The 6,608-nt window shown below is 48.5% G+C and overlaps 7 non-coding genes across 7 annotated transcripts; all 7 read left to right on the forward strand.

Moving 5' to 3' along the window:
* The first annotated feature begins 310 nt into the window (after positions 1-310).
* Positions 311-384, forward strand: Trnat-agu. Its single transcript has one exon. It is a non-coding gene; the product is annotated as a tRNA-Thr (tRNA).
* Positions 385-471: 87 nt separating this feature from the next.
* Positions 472-545, forward strand: Trnat-agu. The gene has a single exon. It is a non-coding gene; the product is annotated as a tRNA-Thr (tRNA).
* A 90-nt stretch (positions 546-635) lies between these two features.
* Positions 636-709, forward strand: Trnat-agu. Its single transcript has one exon. It is a non-coding gene; the product is annotated as a tRNA-Thr (tRNA).
* Positions 710-796: 87 nt separating this feature from the next.
* On the forward strand, positions 797-870 carry Trnat-agu. The gene has a single exon. It is a non-coding gene; the product is annotated as a tRNA-Thr (tRNA).
* Positions 871-957: 87 nt separating this feature from the next.
* Trnat-agu lies at positions 958-1,031 on the forward strand. Its single transcript has one exon. It is a non-coding gene; the product is annotated as a tRNA-Thr (tRNA).
* A 5,019-nt stretch (positions 1,032-6,050) lies between these two features.
* Positions 6,051-6,124, forward strand: Trnat-agu. The gene has a single exon. It is a non-coding gene; the product is annotated as a tRNA-Thr (tRNA).
* An 87-nt stretch (positions 6,125-6,211) lies between these two features.
* Positions 6,212-6,285, forward strand: Trnat-agu. Its single transcript has one exon. It is a non-coding gene; the product is annotated as a tRNA-Thr (tRNA).
* Positions 6,286-6,608: the final 323 nt, after the last annotated feature.

The following is a 6,608-nucleotide window of genomic DNA, read 5'->3' on the forward strand; positions in this document are numbered from 1 at the left end:
TTCGAATTTTTTTTTCTATTTTTTTTTTTATATATAATCTCCGCTTTTAGCGTCCGCGCAAAATAGATCACCGAAATACACCGATGCCCGAAAAAATGAAAGCCGAAGAACATCCGCCGACATCCTTGATAAATAAACACCGGAAAATCTAGGGCCTAGTTTTAGATATAGATCATCATGTTCCTCGACGTTTTATTTATTGTTTTTTTTTTTTTTTTGCTGCCCGAAACATGCATACAGAGCCTTCTTTTCAAAAAGCGGTTCTTGGCTGCGGTTTTTGATTGTGTGCTTCATATACCCCGACCGCTCCGGCGCCGTGGCTTAGTTGGTTAAAGCGCCTGTCTAGTAAACAGGAGATCGTGAGTTCGAATCTCACCGGTGCCTTTTGCCGACCAAGACATCGTCTTTTGTTCAAAAACCGGTTCTTCGCAAAAGTTTTTGATTGTGAGCTTCATTTCAACCTGCCGTTCCGGCGCCGTGGCTTAGTTGGTTAAAGCGCCTGTCTAGTAAACAGGAGATCGTGAGTTCGAATCTCACCGGTGCCTTTTTGCGGAAAGCAAATTTCAGCCTTTTGTTCAAAAACCGGTTCTTCGCTGCAGTTTTTGATTGCGTGCTTCATATTACCTGACCGCTCCGGCGCCGTGGCTTAGTTGGTTAAAGCGCCTGTCTAGTAAACAGGAGATCGTGAGTTCGAATCTCACCGGTGCCTTTTGCAGACCGAAACGTCGTCTTTTGTTCAAAAACCGGTTCTTCGCACCAGTTTTGGATTGTGTGCTTCATATTACCTGACCGCTCCGGCGCCGTGGCTTAGTTGGTTAAAGCGCCTGTCTAGTAAACAGGAGATCGTGAGTTCGAATCTCACCGGTGCCTTTTGCAGACCGAAACGTCGTCTTTTGTTCAAAAACCGGTTCTTCGCACCAGTTTTGGATTGTGTGCTTCATATTACCTGACCGCTCCGGCGCCGTGGCTTAGTTGGTTAAAGCGCCTGTCTAGTAAACAGGAGATCGTGAGTTCGAATCTCACCGGTGCCTTTTGCAGACCGAAACGTCGTCTTTTGTTCAAAAACCGGTTCTTCGCACCAGTTTTGGATTGTGTGCTTCATATTACCTGACCGCTCCGGCGCCGTGGCTTAGGAGTATTCCACTTCCGGCAGCCGAAGCGAACGGACGTGTGTATCATGAGCTCCGTAGGAGCGGTGACAGCGGCCGCGTCTGGCCGTGGTATTTCTGCTAATTCTGCCACTGGAAACCCTGACGAGTACAAAATTATTTTGCCTCCCCTGCCCAATGGATACATCGCCATGAACTGTGTGATTCTGCACTGTGACGTAAAGGGCCGGCCATACCGGATTCAAGACTTCCGCGAAGAACTGCTGCGGCTGCAACTGCTGAAAGATCTGGTGTCGGCGGGACCGCACCAGATGAACCATGTCTGGATGCTACGCATGGCTTCGCTTACAGCAAAGCAGAGGTTAGTGGACGCTAAAGAACTAACCGTAAAAGGGGGGCGGTGCCTCGTAATGGACCCTGCCAACGTGGAAGTCAGGCTCAAGCTGCACTGGGTGCCCTATGACGTGCCGAGCTGTCACGTAAAAAAGGAGATGGAACGGTACGGCAAAGTGACTGACGTAACGCGAGACCTCTTCAAGGAAAAGGGTTTCGAGGCGGTCGAGTCAAACACCCGAACGGTACGCCTGACTCTCAAGGACGGTTGTACCGTCGACAGCCTCCCCCACGAAATTCGCCTAGAAGGCTGCAAGGTCCTCGTCGTTGTGCCAGGACGGGCCCCACTGTGCCTTAGGTGCAGGCGTACGGGCCACATCCGGCGAGATTGCCGCGTCCCTCGCTGTACGGACTGCCACCGGTACGGCCACGCAGCAGAAGACTGCGTCAAAACCTACGCGTCTATCGCCCGGGACCGCAAGTCGGAAGACAATACCGACTACGTCATGGACGACGCGGAGGCAGAGGAAGCCGTCGGAGGGTCATCGCCCGTCACCCTGCCATCGACGGAGCCTAGTGGTACGCCCACGCCCAACGACGACGGCAACCCTGACGCAGCGTCCTTCGTGCGCAACCCCGAGGAGAAATCCGAAGCGCAAGTCACGCCCAGCGACGACACTAAGGAGCGCCTGCCCCGTGAGCCAACAATTTCCGGATGCGGTCCATCGGCAACGAAGCCCGGCCATCCCGGTGGTCAAAAGAGCGATGCCGGAGTGGAAGAGTGCCAGGACACAGACATGGACTCCACTCTCAAGCGACCGAGGGACCCTGCGCCAGCACCAGCTGCACTCGCCGGAATGGCCGCCAGCGGGTTGCCTGTGCCAGGAATCAAGAAGTGTCGTGTCGTGGCGAAGCCGCGTGTCCCGCCGGACGATCGTCGCAGGAAGGACTCCCTGTGAGTCTTTTCGGGCCTAAACGTCAGTGCAAGTGTCAACCGTATTTTTGTTTCCATTGGCTTTTTCTTGCGCGAGCGCCTTTTTTTTTTTGCGAGCCTACCTTGTTCTCCGTCTAGCCTCCCTTTCAACCGTTCATGAACCTTGAGCGATCTTTACGGGTAGGCACGTTAAACGTGCGCGGCTTTTGTGCCAGGCGTCGCCAATACCAGGTAAACCGCTTGTTTATCGAGAATGACCTGGATATAGTCGCGGTTCAAGAGACAAAAATGGAAGGCGAGGCCCAGACGGAGAACATGGTACGGCTTTTTGAAGCGAGGTATGACGTGTGCGTCAGCCACGCTAGGGGGACGTCGGGGGGTTGTCTTTTATTTCTAAAGAAATCTATCGGGACCGTCGAACAAGTCGTTAGTTGTGATTCGGGGCGCTTTGTCTTGTGCGATTTTATTATTTCCAACTACAAATTTCGTGTGGTGTGCATCTATGCCCCTATTAAGACGGAGGAACGTTTATTTTTTTTCGAGTTTATTGAAAAGTACGTTCAAACTGATCGATTAATTATATTATTGGGCGATTTTAATTGTGTGTGTGCGCCGCAGGATAGGTCAAATAGCGTGAGGTATCGGGACGCGAGCACCGTGTTTTTCTGCGACATGCTTCAGCGGTGCGATTTAGAAGACATTGCCCACTGCGCGTCCCGCGGTAGAGGTTTAAAGTACACGCATTTCCAAGGTGCAAGTCATGCACGCTTGGATAGAGCGTATGTCTCACTCGACCTTGTAAGAGCGTGCAAGCAATACGCCGTTGATCACGTGTCGTTCAGTGATCATTGCCTTGTTTCTTTTTTAATTTGTTCCTCCAAAGACACGCCTAAAAAGTTCACGTGGGACTTGTGGAAATTTAATTCCAAACTCCTTGAAGACGAGCTTTTTGTACAAGCAGTCCGGAAAATTCTTAAAGATACAGCGAGCGCAAAAGGGCAACGATTTGGAGTAAAATGGGAATTGTTTAAACAGGAAATAAAATTGACTTCCATCGAGCGCTCCAGCTTATTGAAGCATAACGAAAAGAAAGAAACGCGCGAGTTAAACAGCCTGCTTCAAAGGTTGATGCTGGAGGAATGCCTATCGCCAGGTTCTTTTTCCGATGAAATTATCAGTATCAAAAAGCGCCTCGAAATTCTCGATACTGAAGAATACAAGGGGGCTATGCTGCGAGCGCGATGGAACCGGTTATCGCTTGGGGAGCTACCCACGAAAAGGGCGATAGGCGCGGAAAGAAAGTATGCGAGTCAAAATGAAATCACGGAAATTTCTTATCAGGGGGTTCTGACGAGCGATAACGTGAACATACAACGCGCGTTTGTTGAGTACTATAAAGAATTGTTCAGCTATCGTGAGCCTAAAAAGAGCGGGTTTCGGAGTTCTTATTTGCCGTTAATGCCGAAGCTGGCAGACGAACTAAAAGAAAAGTTAGAACAACCTATAATGTTGTGGGAAGTAGAAAAAGCCATCGACAACTTAAAACCGGGAAAGTCACCCGGCCCCGATGGTTTAGGAGCAGAATTTTACAAAGCTTTCAAAGATCAGCTTGCCCCGTTTTTGCACTGTGTGTTTACCGAAGCGTATACTCTTAATGTTTTGCCCCCGTCGTTTTTGTGCACACACACGATTTTTATTCCCAAAACTGAAGACCGGTTGAAACTCCGTTCTGTTGGTTCTTACCGCCCTATCACACTGACCAATGTAGACTACAAGATTTTCATGAAAGTGTTAGCGGAACGATTACAAAGTGTCATTAGCATTATCGTCGGCCCGCACCAGACGTGTGGTATAAAGGGAAGGAGTATTGTAACGAACGTGCACGTTGCACGAAGTATTTTGGAATGTTGCGACACTATGGAAAAAAGAGTGGCAATGTTACAAGTCGACCTGGAAAAGGCCTTTGACCGGGTGTCCCATCAAGTCCTTTTTGCTATTTTAGATCATGTAAATGTAGGGGCAGTTTTGTGTGATGGTATACGTATGGCTTACAAAAATTGCGCCACTCGACTTGTGGTGAACAAATGTGTGACTGAACGCGTTCCTCTCCTTTCTTCCGTGAGACAAGGCTGTCCGATTTCGCCCTTGCTTTTTTGTATTTTTCTCGAACCGTTTTGTTTAAGCGTTATTCATAGTAGTTGTATTCGAGGTTTTAAGTTACAAACTGTTGAAGTCCGCATCTTGTCATATGCGGATGACGTGGCAATTTTTTGTAGCGACAAAAACAGTGTAAAGAAAGCCGTAGAGTTGACAGAAACGTTTTGCGACCATACGTGCAGTTCTGTTAACTTTGAAAAGTGTGTGGGTCTTTGGCACGGCGATTGGCCTTCCACGCCGACTGTTTATGAACGCATTACGTGGGCGGATTCGCCGTCTCGGTACCTTGGGGTACCATTGAATCACTATCGCAACACTGACGAATACTGGCGCGATGAGACTGAGGCTTTGCGCGCGAAAGCGAACAAGTGGGGAGGCCAGGGTTTATCAATTTTCGCGCGTGCATCTGTGTGTAACACATTTCTTGCTGCGAAGATTTGGTACGTATTGCAGGTGTTGCATTGTTCACGTATTAACGTTCACCGCATTCATCGTGTGTTTGCCGTCTTCTTTTGGAGCTCGGTATGGGAGAGGACGAGCCGAACGAATCTTTTCCGAAGGGTCAGTGTTGGCGGTCTGGGGCTTTCCAATTTGTTTGTAAGGCAATTGGTTAATAGATTTTTATTTCTTCGAGACCAGAAAGATCCTTTTTTATGCACGGTAATTCAAGCGAGGCTGCGCAGCGCTCTTCCTGAGTTCATTGTGTCGTCCGGCATAGACGTCAGTGGTTCTGTACGCGGTTATCTAAAAGAAGTCGTTGGTGCTTATCAGTTTTTAACAACGCGCTTTTCTTTGGAATACTTGTGCGGTGTCTCGCGGAAACGGTTGACAAAAGACATTATTGATTTAATTTTTCCCACTCCTTTGTATCGTATGTTTTTCAGTGAAGGCCCAGGGCAGGACGTGTTAAAACGTGTCAAAAGAATGGTCATTCCCGCCTCAACCAAAACGTTTTTTTTCAAGTTGCATAGCCAAACCTTACCTGTCAAAGCATGGCTAGTGGAGAAGGGAGTGCCTATTGCATGGACCGATAACTGCATATTATGCAAAAAGCAGGAAACAATCGAACATGTTTTTATAGACTGCTGGGATGCAGTGTTTTTCTGGGACGTACTGCAAAGAACGCTCAAAAAGGACCTGCCTCTTACGCCGCATGGAATTCGTTTTTTACCCGTTAAAGGGGAAGAGGGCGTACCTCTAGACATGGTCATGCTACTGGGCCTTCACAGTTTGTGGCGGTGTCGCATGGCCGTGCGCCATGCAGACGTTGATCTGCGACCTGTGCACAAGTATTTTGCAGAGCAAATGTGCTTTATGAAAGAAGTGTATAAGGCCCAACAACCTTGGCCTGAATGGTTGCCACTTCTTGAGGGGCTTGCTAACCTCAAAGAATTTTAACATTTTTGCGTCAGCCAGGTGAGCTGATGTTTTTTTAACCTCTTATTTTGAGTGTATGTTATTGCATTGTCCCTGTCAAAATCAAGCAATAAAGAAGAAAAAAAAAAAAAAAAAAAAAAGGCGCCGTGGCTTAGTTGGTTAAAGCGCCTGTCTAGTAAACAGGAGATCGTGAGTTCAAATCTCACCGGTGCCTTTTGCAGACCGAAACGTCGTCTTTTGTTCAAAAACCGGTTCTTCGCACCAGTTTTTGATTGTGTGCTTCATATACCCTGACCGCTCCGGCGCCGTGGCTTAGTTGGTTAAAGCGCCTGTCTAGTAAACAGGAGATCGTGACCTTGAATCTCACCGGTGCCTTTTGCAAACCGAAACATCCAGTTCTTGGCTGCAGTTTTTGATTGTGTGCTTCATATGAACTGACCAGTCCGGGCCGTGGCTTAGTTGGTTAAAGCGCCTGTATAGGAAGTATTCACTGGCGGCCATATCCGTGTGCGCTGCTGCTGAGCGCGTGCTGATGGCGAGCTTCCCGGTTCTTTTGCAACGTGCATTCCACACCATCAGGATTGCCGGTCTTAGCACCCTATTAATGTGGGCTCGTTCTGAGCATGCGCTTTAGACATCACCCACGAGTATGGCGCACAGTGAATACTCCTTATAGCCCTACTTATAGTCAGTTACAT

The sequence above is a fragment of the Ixodes scapularis genome, unplaced genomic scaffold, assembly GCF_016920785.2.
Source record: "Ixodes scapularis isolate PalLabHiFi unplaced genomic scaffold, ASM1692078v2 PGA_scaffold4__175_contigs__length_147842914, whole genome shotgun sequence".
Taxonomy (NCBI): domain Eukaryota; kingdom Metazoa; phylum Arthropoda; class Arachnida; order Ixodida; family Ixodidae; genus Ixodes; species Ixodes scapularis.